General features: G+C 40.0%; 2 long non-coding RNA genes across 5 annotated transcripts in view; one reads left to right on the forward strand and one right to left on the reverse strand.

The window, feature by feature from the left end:
- The window catches only part of LOC138057819 (uncharacterized), an 18284-nt gene extending 12632 nt beyond the window's left edge, over positions 1 to 5652 (forward strand). For 2 of the 3 annotated variants that reach the window (XR_011133722.1, XR_011133723.1), the window contains exons 5-7: positions 2890 to 2936; positions 3735 to 3847; positions 4526 to 5446. This is a non-coding gene — a long non-coding RNA (uncharacterized lncRNA). The other variant, XR_011133724.1, reaches the window with a different exon arrangement.
- A 3054-nt stretch (positions 5653 to 8706) lies between these two features.
- LOC138056896 (uncharacterized) overlaps positions 8707 to 12500 on the reverse strand; it is a 12963-nt gene continuing 9169 nt past the window's right edge. For both annotated transcript variants that reach the window (XR_011133546.1, XR_011133545.1), the window contains exon 3: positions 8707 to 9056. This is a non-coding gene — a long non-coding RNA (uncharacterized lncRNA). The remainder of the gene's footprint in view (positions 9057 to 12500) is intronic.

Here is a 12500-nt window from a genome sequence, read left to right on the forward strand (position 1 = left end):
TCTTGGTGATTGCCTGTACTCTTATGCACCTTAGAGTTTGCATATACTCTTGTTCGCCTGTTCTTAGGTATTTGCATGTACTCTTTGCGTGCCTGTGTCTAAATGTTTGTACGTACTCTTGTAAGCCTTTTTCTACGTTTTTCTTGTACCCTTGTTCGTCTATGTCTAAGAGTTTGTATGTATTCTTATGCATCTGTGTCTAAGTCTCTGTATGTAACCTTGCGTGCCTGCATCTAAATGCTTGTATGTAATCTTGTTTGCCCGTGTCTAAATGTTTGTATGAAATCTGGTGCGCCTGTGTCTAAGTCTTTTTACGCACTTTTGCGCACCCTTGTCTTAGCGTTTGTACGTACTCGTTTGCGCCTGTGTCCAAGTTTTTGTGTGCGCTCTTGTGTGCCTGTGTCTACGTGTTTGCATGTACACTTGCGCACCTGTGTCGAAGTGTTTGTATGTAGTATTGTGCGCCTGTGTTTAAGTGATTGTACATACTAATTTGCGCCTGTATCTAATTGTTTGCTTGTACTAACGCGCAACTGTGTCTAGTGTTTGTACATAGTCTTGTGCGCCTGTGTCTAATTGTTTGGATGTACTCTTGTGCGCTTGTGTCTAATCTTTTGTATACAATCTTGTTTGCCCGTCTCCATGTGTTTGTATGAAATCTGGTGCGCCTGTGTCTAAGTCTTTGTATGCACTCTTGCGCACTAAGTGTTTGCCTTTACTTATGTGCGCCTCTGTCTAAGTGATTATACCTACTCATTTGCGCCTGTATCTAAGTGTTTGAACATGGTCTTGTGCGACTGTGTCTAATCGTTTGTATGCAATCTTGTTTGCCCGTCATTAAGTGTTTGTATGAAATGTGGTGCGCCTGTATCTAAGTCTTTGTATGCACTCTTGCGCACCTTCGTCTAAGTGTTTGCTTGTACTAATGCGCAACTGTGTCTAAGTGTTTGTATGTACTCTTGTGCGCCTTTGTCTAATTGTTTGTATGTAATCTTGTTTGTCCGTCTCTAAGTGTTTGTATGAAATCTGGTGCGCCTGTGTCTAAGTCTTTGTATTCACTCTTGTGCACCTGTGTCTTAGTATTTGTATGTACTCGTTTGCGCTTGTGTCGATGTCTTTGTGTGTTCTGTTGTGCGCCTGTGTCTACGTTTTTGGATGCACTATTGCGCAACTGTGTCGAAGTCTCTGCTTGTACTCTTGCTCGCCTATGTCTTAGTGTTTGTTATGTACTCTTGTGCGCTTGTTTCCAAGTGTTTGTACGTACTCTTTCGCCTCTGTGCCTCGGAGTTTGTATGTAATCGTGCACACCTGCGTCTTAGTGTTTGTATGTACCCTAATGCGCTTGTGTTGAATTGTGCTCAATCCGCATAATCTACCAATGCCTCCTTAAAAATCTCAAACTTTCAGCTATAATAACTAACAGTTACGTAAAATATAAGATTTAATTATCAACATTGAGCGATCATATCAAAAGATTTTCTTATTGCGTTTTGCCAGTAGAACTTTTAGCACGTGCAATATATTTTCATCAACGCATATCTAAGTGAAACACTTGCTCCGTCCAGCAATCTCGAAGTCACTATTTCTTGCGCCGAGTGTAAAGTTGTAAACAAAGATCGCTCAAAGTTGTAATGGTGGCTTGCAGAAATTATTTTAAACCTAGCTCTGGCTTCCGATTGCAATGGTGACCTCTAGATTGATTTTCCTCCTCGTATTGAACGTGTTTTCCCTTTGCTTCTCATTTGCTTCTTCTATCAAGTTCTAGTTACGCGACGTCAAGTGGAAAATCCAGGCACTGTCCAAAATTATGACCTTCTTTCTTCTTTATTGATAGCAAGTTGTTACTTAAGAAAGCTACCACACTATGCTAAGCCACCATTTAAAACAGTAACAATATGATAACCCTTCTTAGCTTTGTCGAATTCACTTGACACAACCATTTAGTCTTTTGTGTAGCACTCGCTGTCCACTTTGAAGATGCTCTGAAATTAAGATAAGAAACAAAACTCGTTAAATATGGAAAACTACTTTAAAAATTAAAAGAAAAAAATCAAAGAGCAATGTCTATAATATACGTAATATTTACCTTACAAAATGGCAGTATGGCTTGAAAATCCGTTTCCTGGCGTCTCTCTTTCTGTCGTTTTGGAGCTGATAGTTAGCTGCAAACGAAAATGACCATAGGTAGCGATTAATTTTAAACATTCCATCAAAACTACCACACGATTTTTGCTTGTGTATGCTTGTTTTTTTATGTCGCTTTGTCAGCGAACGTGATTTTCAACCGCAAAATTTCTCGTCCTGAGAGACTTAAAATTTATGCTGCAATGCGCTTAGTCAAGAAGAAAATAATTGAATTTAAAGGGAGAAGACCTTGAAGCGCCTTTATTTGCAAATACGTATTTCTTTTGAATGTTGGCAAAACTTAAATTTCCTTTGCAACTGAATTTAAAATCTAACGAGGAGACTGGAGCACGTGCGAACACTCATAAGATTTGTTTGCTTAGCTTGCCGTTTTTATCGCAAAACAGCGAAAGAAAAGTTTCAGTGTCGACGAAGCTTACCTTGACTTTAAAGGTAAAGAGTCCTTCCTTCTTTCCAAAGCTGTCTTTTGCACCAATTCTCTCTCAAGCAGTCGCCTTTGCGCTTCAAAGTTAAAATCAAATGGCGTATCTCGGAGACCTCTTCACACGACAAGGAGGAAGCAGATTCTGGCAAATTCAGGAATTTTTCATGAATAATTCAACGCAAGGTTGGAACCAATCACAAACAATTACGTCATTGATTTACATTATGCTGTTTGCGCACGCTTTTTTTGAGCGAAGCACGAAAACTAGAACACAAGAACAGAATTACGGGCTCGCTGATCATTCATCTTTGGTTTTTCAGAAGTTTGATCATCACGAGAAGGAAAGAAAAATGCAACGGTTCTGCAGGTGAGAATACAGCTTAGAATGGTCATGTACAATTATGTCATTTCTTCAGCGTTGTTTTGCTCTTGTTCAGAAGCAATGTTTTTAACGGCGACTTAAGACGTTATTTACTTCTATTCCCATCGGACTAGTTTGGGCCACAAAGCGGTTTCTTACTCCCAGGCTCTCTCTTTACCTTTCGGCAAGATACGAAAAGGGAAGGAGTTTGGGTTCAAGGTTGAAACATTAGGTAACGTCATATGCGCTATTGTTATTGTTTAGGTCTCAATTGTTGAGTCTTTCGTTACGCATCGTGCCGATTGGGGTCAGTTACAACATTTCTTTGTCCATATGCTAACTAGCCTCATCTCGCGCCCCTTTTTGGCGATTTGACGGTCATTTCTTTGTTTTGATAATTCAATGTGGCACCCGTGTTTTAAAATGTATACACTCGACTGGAACAGAAATCGCTTTAAGAATAGTGAACAGTTAAAGGAACAATGCAAAATTCAACAACTTACAAACAATGGATGCCGTTTTGTGTCACTCTGTTCAATAAGAACCGTTGTGTTATTGTCACATAGACCGGTCAACATTGTTTATGTTATAGCTTTTGGCCGCGATAAAAAAGGTTTTTTGGGTCTTCATGCTTTTGTTAATCCCTACTCGACTCCCTTGACTGTGCAAAAAAAAAAGGTACAATGTCGACATCATGGCAGACAAGTTGGAGAAGAAAAGAAGGAAAAAAAGGTGGTATTGAAAGGGAAAGTTATTTGGGAATTAAACTCTTTTTAATGTATTTTTTCTGTTTTTAAAACATAGCTACTGATCACGTGATGGAAAAATGCATCACGCAAGAGGTTTTATTCAGTCAAATGGACGAACACAAGTGGAACCACCAGTTTAATTCAACAAGATTTGGGATGAGTTTGGAGGTATGTTCTATAAATGCTCTATACCGTTCCAGCAACTTAAAAATTCAACTGGCGAAGTAGAATAAATTAAAGTGAAGACAATGGAATGGTTCGCTAAAACAAAAGCAATACACTAGATCGTGACAATATCCAGCCATTGTTTTGTTTATAGTATTGTTTGTGGACTCGATCTGCGCCTGTGTACAGGCCATTGTTATGAGTTTATTTACATTGCTAAAGTATTCAAGAATTTTTTGATTGCAAATGACGTCACGGCAGCCATGTTGGTTTACAGAACAATAGCAGAAAAGTCTTTTGGGAATTTGACTCTATTATTATGCAAAACGTGACCTACATTTTTCTATTGTTTTGGCACCAACATGGCCGTCTTATCACGTGAGTGCAATCAAAGAATTCATCACATAAAGTAATTTTAATCGATCAATCCTCTGCTTTAGCAATGTGAGCGACTAAAACATCTAAAAAAATTGTTCGTGTTGGCCGTTTTCTGACTTCATGACCTCAGGATAAGGATGTGTTTGGTGATTTGGTGAAATAATTACGGCTAATAGCGTTCATTGACTTGCAAAACAAAACATTGAAAATAATAACAATCAATTTATTATTGTGCTAATTTATTCTAGTTTTCGATGGTAGTAAATTAAATTTTACGTTTGTTTGTTTTCCTTGGAATTCAAGATGAAATTGTCGCTTCCAGAAATTGCACCGAACAGCTAGTGAAATGCTGAAGAAGAAATATCTGGATGGAGCAACGTTAAGAAACTTTGATGACCCCAAATGGAAACCAGCGGGCAACACTATTTGGACCTTTTAAATGGCATTTTCATTGTTTATTAAGTATTTTCGTCGTTTATTGAGCGGAAAGCAATTTCAGCCAATCGGATGGCAAGACTTTGGTCACGTGACCAAAACCGACCAATCATAGAGCGAGAAGTTTTGGAATTTTACAATGGCGGATGACTGTCAGTTTGCGGAGTAAACAGAAATTGTGATTGGTCAGTTTCTGTCATGTGACCTGAATCCTGCCACCTAATTGGTTGAATTAGCTTTCCGCCACATTAAAAAAAAATTATTGTATAATGCGACAAAAAAAAAAAAAAATTGTCGCTATCTTCTCCCCCCTCATTTCCTGTCCACTTTCCCTCCTTTTCGCGCTTTCTTCTCTCTACTATTCATATGATCAGCTGACATGCTCCACTCCTGCTATTGACTCCCCCCTCTTTTTACCTACTAGCACTTACCTTTCTCGTGGTTCCCTTTATTTATCTACCTATTTAATCTGTCTGTTTGCCTACTTGTCAACCCATTTTTACCCTTATTTCAAAGGCCTTGAACTCCCGCAGCTCTGCTTCGAACCTGAGATCTCTCGCACGATAGTCTAGCACACTACCAACTGTGCCATCTAGACATCTGCGTTGATATTTGCAAAAATTATGATAGTCATTTCTTATAGAATTTTAATCTTTAGTCCGGTGCTTTGAAAAATGCTCTGCTGATAGGTTTTAGGTGAAAATACTGGATCAAGACTTCAGATTACTTTCAATAATATTTTATTTTCCACAGAACATACTAGTTTCCTGTCTTTTAATTAGATATATCTATGTCTTTCTTTCTAGGCATAGACGCTCTAGATTCAAAGAAAAGCTTCACTCACCGAGATCAAGACGCCCGTGGAAAGGCATTACGGCATTTTCAGGGGTGGGAAGGGAATAAATAACAAGGACATCGAATTTGTGTCGTTTTCATTTCATTTATTTTTTCATGTTATATCAAGAAAAGATACATGAATAAACATCACCTCATATAAGAAATCAGCTTTGTAAAATTGTGAAGTTCTTTTATTATAAATTCTATTGAAAGTATATAGACTATTTTTTAGTCTATTGGTTATAATTGCCCTTTCCTAAGTGATTTTCTTCGCCACCATGACATTGCCCCTTTTCTTAAACATGCAGACTCCAGTCGGTGGATTGGTAAAATCAGATTGCCTTAGGACCCTACAGTTACGCTATTTGTAGGCCACAGCGCGCGTTATGTATTAGCCAGCTTACGCACGCGACGTTTTTGAGATGCGCACGGCAACCGGAAGTGAACATTCAGTGTCTCCCAGATTTCAAAACTGATCATCTCTAATGGAGAAGCGCACCCTGACAGCAGAGCCTTTCTTAACTCCAAGAGAAAGAAAGAATTCTGCAGAAATCGTGTGAAGTCTTTATTGAGTATGCGCAAGCCGTTGCTTGGATACAGTTTCAAACCCAGGCCAAGTCTCGATTGCACTCCCAGATGCTTTATTGATTTTCGTGCTATTTTATTAACTTTGCCAGTCAAGCTGGCAGAGCGCCGCAACAGCTTGCGCCAATTACTGTGGCCCCTCTTTTTACCCTCCCAACCATGATACACCACAGAAGACAGACCACAACACCGGGAACTACATGCCCTACTCTTTGCGACAAGTGTGTGGGTTCTTTTACGTACCACAGTATTATGAACTTTGAAGGGTTGTGAGACGGGACCTTCGGCTTATCGTCCTTATCCGAGAAGACTTGAAATTCTAACCATTTGTAGATGTAGTTACAAAGGCAGCACTTTCTCCTCAGTTATTTAAAGACCCTGAGTGTTGGTCCGGCGGAATTGAACTCGCGACCTCCCGCGTGACAGCCTGGTGCTCAACCAATTGAGCCACTGGTGCGCGGTGGCACACAGCTCACTTTTTTTAAGACTAGATTTTGACCTTCGCCTTTTCAAAACTATGATGCACCCGCTGCCTAAACCGGTTTGACTGGATTAACTAGCCCAGAATTTGGGATGCGGCGACTTAAAAGACTTGACATGATTTCTGCAGAGCGGCCTCTTTTGCTCGCCTGCTGGTGAGTTTTAGAGATGCTCTGCTCGCAGAGTGGGAGAAACGATGCTTAGCCATATAAATGTGGTTGTGTGAGGACAAGTTAAAAGGGAAAACAGCTCACTTTTTGTTTCAGTCCGCGTCGCTTGCTTGAACTCTCTAATATTATTGGTAAAGGGCACAAAAGTTTGGATTTTGTGGTAAGTTTAAGTAATCAAAGTCAAAGGCCTCAGGTGGGCGAATCTATACTTGCCGCAACCTTAATTCCGTCGAACAACACAAAAACCTCCTCCATGATTTACGCATGTTTTAAAGACAAGTATTTTGGCCTTAGACTTGAGTCGCAAAATAATGACAAGCTTTGCGCAGCAATTCTTCCAACAACAATAGAGAGCAAATATTTTCGGTGGTATCCATGACCAGTTTTTGGCGCTTGTGGAAAACCCCCCTTAAAATGATTTAATTGCTAGTCGTCTCACCTAAGGGGAAGCGTCAAAAAATGATGTTAGTGGAAATCTCATATTTGACAAAACCAGGTATCTCTTAAGGCTCAGTAGTTTACACGTACGACGCAAAAGTACAAGGACCATAGACCACTTTCATAAATGGCGACCACTTTTTCAATCTTTTGTATTTATGTTAATTAGACCTACTGGGCTCATTCTAAAACCAAAATTATTTTGAAATTTGCCCGTCATAGCGAGGCTAGAAAGGCTTATTAGCATTAAAACAGACAAATATTTTATTAGGCCGTCACTATGAAAGAGGTCTATGGACGCTCTAACTTGTTGATTAAGGCCTTTGTCTTAACGTAAGGCATTAATAATCAAAGTTTACAGAATTTACCTAGGTTCCTTACGCGATTGCACCTGTCGCATCTGTTAACCAGTTCCTAAGTTTGATTCTCTACTGATTTCTTCCAAGGCCTAAGAAACATTTTAAAACTAGATGCTACTAAACAGTTTTCCAACTTGGCTTCTATCTAACTTTTACCTTTGGGGTCAAAAAAAGAAACAGGCTCCAAACACGTATGCATATTAGGAAGAGCATCGAGTCATTTTCGTATATATAATACTCGAAAATCAAGAAAATATATATGTAATATGTTTATACAGTTAATCATCTGATCTTCCCAGTTGCTTCAGAGATTATTGCTTCGGTAACGTCGGCATTAAACTGCCTGGGTGCTCTTGAACCTCTTAATTTATAGGTGCAAAACAATCAGTAAAATGCAGGAAGACGCAAAACACCTCGTGAACAAAATAATAGCGATCCTAAATTTACGTACACTTTTCACAGTCCCTTTGAACTTATGAATATCAAATGTAGCTGTCATCTAAGTTTGTAAAGGAAAGCGAAATCTGAAAGGAGTGTAAGATTGGTTTTACGCGCGCACGGCGTTAGTTGCCGTTTCTTTTGGTTGGCTGATTCGAGGAAAGATAAAGTCTAAGAGGAATGCATTTGGCGATCTTTCCAGATTGCGCTCGGCCAACACAAACCAAGATGGCGGAAGCTTTACTACAGTTTCAGAGATCCCAACGATCTGTGATTGGAAGCGTAATAAACAGGTTTTCTGGCTCTAACCACTACCCAACCTTTGTGCAGATCACAAGCAGAGGAAACAATCGACAATAGGCCTCATTCGCTTACATATCAGGTGCTCCCAAAAAACTCAAGCGACAATGTGTGCAGAGTATTCTCTTACAAAATTGAATATATCCGCTATACTCTTTCAGTGAACAAGAGTACAGCAATATGATCTGCACAGAGAAAATCAAAGATGCGCAGTTGTCAACCACTATCTTGGACAAAATTCTCGGGAAAAACCCCGGCTCAAGCATAATTTGATATGCACTAGCAACCCCCCCCCCCCCTTCCCCCATACCAATGTTGATAATGTGGTGCAAATACAGTGCAAACCTTCGGCCGTTTCTAAACAAACATTAGATGGGGGGGGGGGGGGGGAAGTAGGGAGATTTTAATCTTCACAGATAATTAGGGAATGAGCATTTTAAAGTGGTGTTTCACATTTTGCCAACGGTTTTTTTCCAAGACTGCAGTTCTAATGCTACTTATTTTTATCAATTCTTCAAAAAATATTTTCATCAGCCCTGATTGGGTTGCAAAAACTTGTTTCTTTAGGCAAAAAGAAATAAATACAACTACGTAAATGAATTAACTCATAAGTGCTTAACAATCTCCTTGGTATCGTCACATGATTTGCAATCGGTGGCAAAAACAAAACTAACACTCAAATGATGTTTGTCTGTTATTGTGAGAAGATACTTCTTAAAAATCTAAACCTGTATCATAACAAATCTGTGTTCCTCTTTGCTGGTCCATTCCATTTTCAGCTCTCTGTTTGAGCTGAAAAAAATGAGATCATCCGTCAGTTAAGTTTGTTTTTGGCAAACCCAGGTCCATTCTATTTCAAACCTGGCGCGAAAACGAAAATGTTTAATCTCCGTTAGTTTAACGGAGACACACTCTTATAATTAAATAGATATAACAACTCCCCGTATCGCCAATTGTACTACATGGAGTGACTTTTGACTGCTTTGTAACAAGGAAGGGGGTCTAATAATCGAATTAATACCCTTGTACTGCAGTTGTCTCAATTTGACTAAGCCATAGCGGATCCGAAAAATTCAGAAGTGGGGCGAGAGGAATTCTCTTTAGAGTGAACCCCTCACCCCCTTACAACCCCACCACAAAGAAAATGTATTTGATCACTGTTACTTGATCACTCGTGTCTTGGAATTCACAACTTGTCTCCCGAAGGCTGAATTTACACTGAGCTAAAAATAAAGCTTACTTTTACCCTTACCTTATTGTTAGAAATAGGTAGCAAACGCTTAGACTTAACGGAAATTGGGCCTGCATCTAATTATTGGTATTTCTGGACATATTGAAAACATCTTATGCTTAAGCCCCCTAATATTTGCCTAAGAGTAGTTTATAATTTTACGAGGATAAGTTGTTTTAATATTAAGCTCCTGGGGCCCGTTTCTCGAAAGTCCCGAAAACATTTCGGGCCCGAAAAGCCATTTGCGAAACTGGCAACCGCTTGTCTGGGAACGCCGATCTTTTAACATGTTTTAAAGGTAACAAAAATAACAATTATTGCGAAGTTTGACGACTTAAATCCTATCCGTTCTAGATACAATGGGAATGGTGACACCCGAAAATGGCCCGTAAAGTTTCGGGACTTTCGAGAAACGGGCCCCAGGCCCGGGTTGCTCGAAGCATGGTTAGCGCTAACTAGCCTGAAAACCATGGAAACCTATAGGCTGCACAATAGCGCTAATCAGGGTTCTAGCAACCGGCCCCGTGGCACTCCGTCGGCAAGTTATGTCATGGCCGCCATGTTGGATAACACAAATCAAAGATCTCTTATTAGCATCTTTTGTTCTTCATGCAGCATTTAGAAACTTCACCTTTGTTATATGTGTCCTTAGAGGGTGCTTGGAAACCGACCTCATGAAGAACGAATACGTAATGCGCGCAGAGCTGGTAAGAGATCAGTTGTTTGTGTCATTCAACATAGCGACCACAACGCTCAAACTAAATACTTGTCCCGAATAAACATCGCTGAGGTCCAACTTAAAATTCTCGATCGAATTTTTTGCGCCTGCGAGAGAATGTATCAGTGCGACATATAACTCTTATTTAAGGATCTAAGCAAAAATTCCTCTCTTCTCTTGTCAAATGGACAGATGAGATCGGGCAAATAATGCAGCCTGCGTAAATGAGACGATGCCATTTCGTATATTCAGTGCAACAGGTTTATCTTACCTTTCTCGTCGTCGTCGAAGTTTATTGCAATTTCCAACCTTGTTTGGCGTCCGTACAACACAGAAAAATACAGTCCCAGTTTTCATATTTCCACCCGAGACAGACAGCAATTTTAAAATCATTAATTAACATGAGCATGGTAGGCCGGGAAATTAATTATTTTTTATGACAATATATGTAAACTCAAACGTCACGTGAACACCTTTGGCACGAGTGGTGTTTCGACGATTTTCCCGCGGTTCAATGGCACGGACAGGGTGGTCTTTGTTGTTTCCATGCTCTAGTCAACGCAGGAAAAAAAGTTTATTTTGCATGTAGTATTTAAACCTAATGTACGTCCTGGTGATTGGTTGTAAAAGCAAGGAAACAAAGTCAGTGAAAAAAACCTGCATTACCAGGTTCTTGAATCACGTGATCAGGTATGATTAGAAACCCTCACCCTGCATAACAATAGTTGACAGTGACATAGTTCAATATCCCTTAATCACTCGACGGCCATATTGTGTCCCGAGGGATTGTGTCCCGAGGGAAAACTTTTGTTTTTGCGCACATAAACTCGTTCCCAAACATTTCAACTCGAGGCTCAGGGTCCGAAACATATATGTCTATCGCAAGGCCTATTATTGGAGGACAAGTTCGGGACACCAACAATGTCGCGGTGACTTCAAGTTAAAACCGGTAACAAGGAAAAGAAAACTACAGTAATCTTTAGACGCAAGGCCCTCTGTATATTAGAGATTGGCGCAAATGCGAAGACAAAACACCACAGACACCTCTATATGCGTTGTCAGAGTCTACGGCACTACTCCGAAAAACCCCCGAGATTTGGACTCGCTCTTCGGTCATTCCTTTTAGATTCTTACCTTACCTGTTTTTATATTGAATCGTAAAATATTAGGTCATCGCTAATCCCATGAAACTGAGTCAGTTTAAAGAGAAAAAAATTAAAACAAATAATCGCAGCGAATAGGCAATTCATGTGCAGTAATAATTATTCAGGACAGTTGCTCTTAGATCGGTTTTCAATTGAATGTCGAAAGTAATTAGGGAATTGCTTTGTTTTTGCCTTACTTTACTTAGTGATTGGTTCAAAGTTCTCGCGCCACTTTTTCAACCAATCAGAAGTGAAACCAAAACCAATCGCGGCTCGCGTGTGAACATTTTTCCGCGCTTTGTGTCGGCTACGTGTAATTACTTCGAGTTTGATTGGTTTACTGGATTGTCTCCGTCCTTTTTGATTGGCCAAAGTAATTACTTTGGTTTTGGTTTTACGACACTCATTTGAAAACCGCTCTAACTTGGAGTCTTCAACTGTTATATGTCCACTTCGCAATAGAAGTATGTCTTAAAGAGCAATTAGATGACAGCTTCCTATATGCTAGTCTCCTTCGCAGCCGTTATTGGGGCGTCACGCAATTCCCCCCCCCCTCTCCCCCGTTCTTTGGGGGGAGCGTTGCGTGACATACTCAAAACGGCTGCGAAGGAGACTACCCATATGCAGAAACAAGAAAAATCACGGCGGAACATCAGTCTAAAATAACCAAACGTAAAAACATGATCATCATGATTCAAAACTGCCAGTGGTAACAGTTACTCGCTGCTTGAGACAAGCTCCTTTGGCTAATTAAAATTTTACTTGATGTTTGGCTCAGTTTGTTAAGGTCGTGAGTTCAACTCCGGCTGAACCAACACGCAGGGTCTGGTTTTAAATAACTGAAGAGGAAGTGCTGCTTGACAATAGAGCGAGCATCAATCGAGTGTCGTGAAACCAAAACCAAAGTAATTACTTTGGCCAATCAAAAAGGATGGAGACAATCTAGTAAACCAATCAAAACTCGAAGTAATTACACGCAGCCGTCACAAAGCGCGGGAAAATGTGCACGCGGGAGCCACGGTTGGTTTTGCTGTCACTTCTGATTGGTTGAAAAAGTGGTGTGAGAACTTTGAACCAATCACTGAGTGAAGTAATCATAAACCAAACCAATGCACTAATTACTTTCGACAGTCAACTGAAAA

This window comes from Montipora capricornis, chromosome 7, assembly GCF_036669925.1.
Source record: "Montipora capricornis isolate CH-2021 chromosome 7, ASM3666992v2, whole genome shotgun sequence".
NCBI lineage: Eukaryota > Metazoa > Cnidaria > Anthozoa > Scleractinia > Acroporidae > Montipora > Montipora capricornis.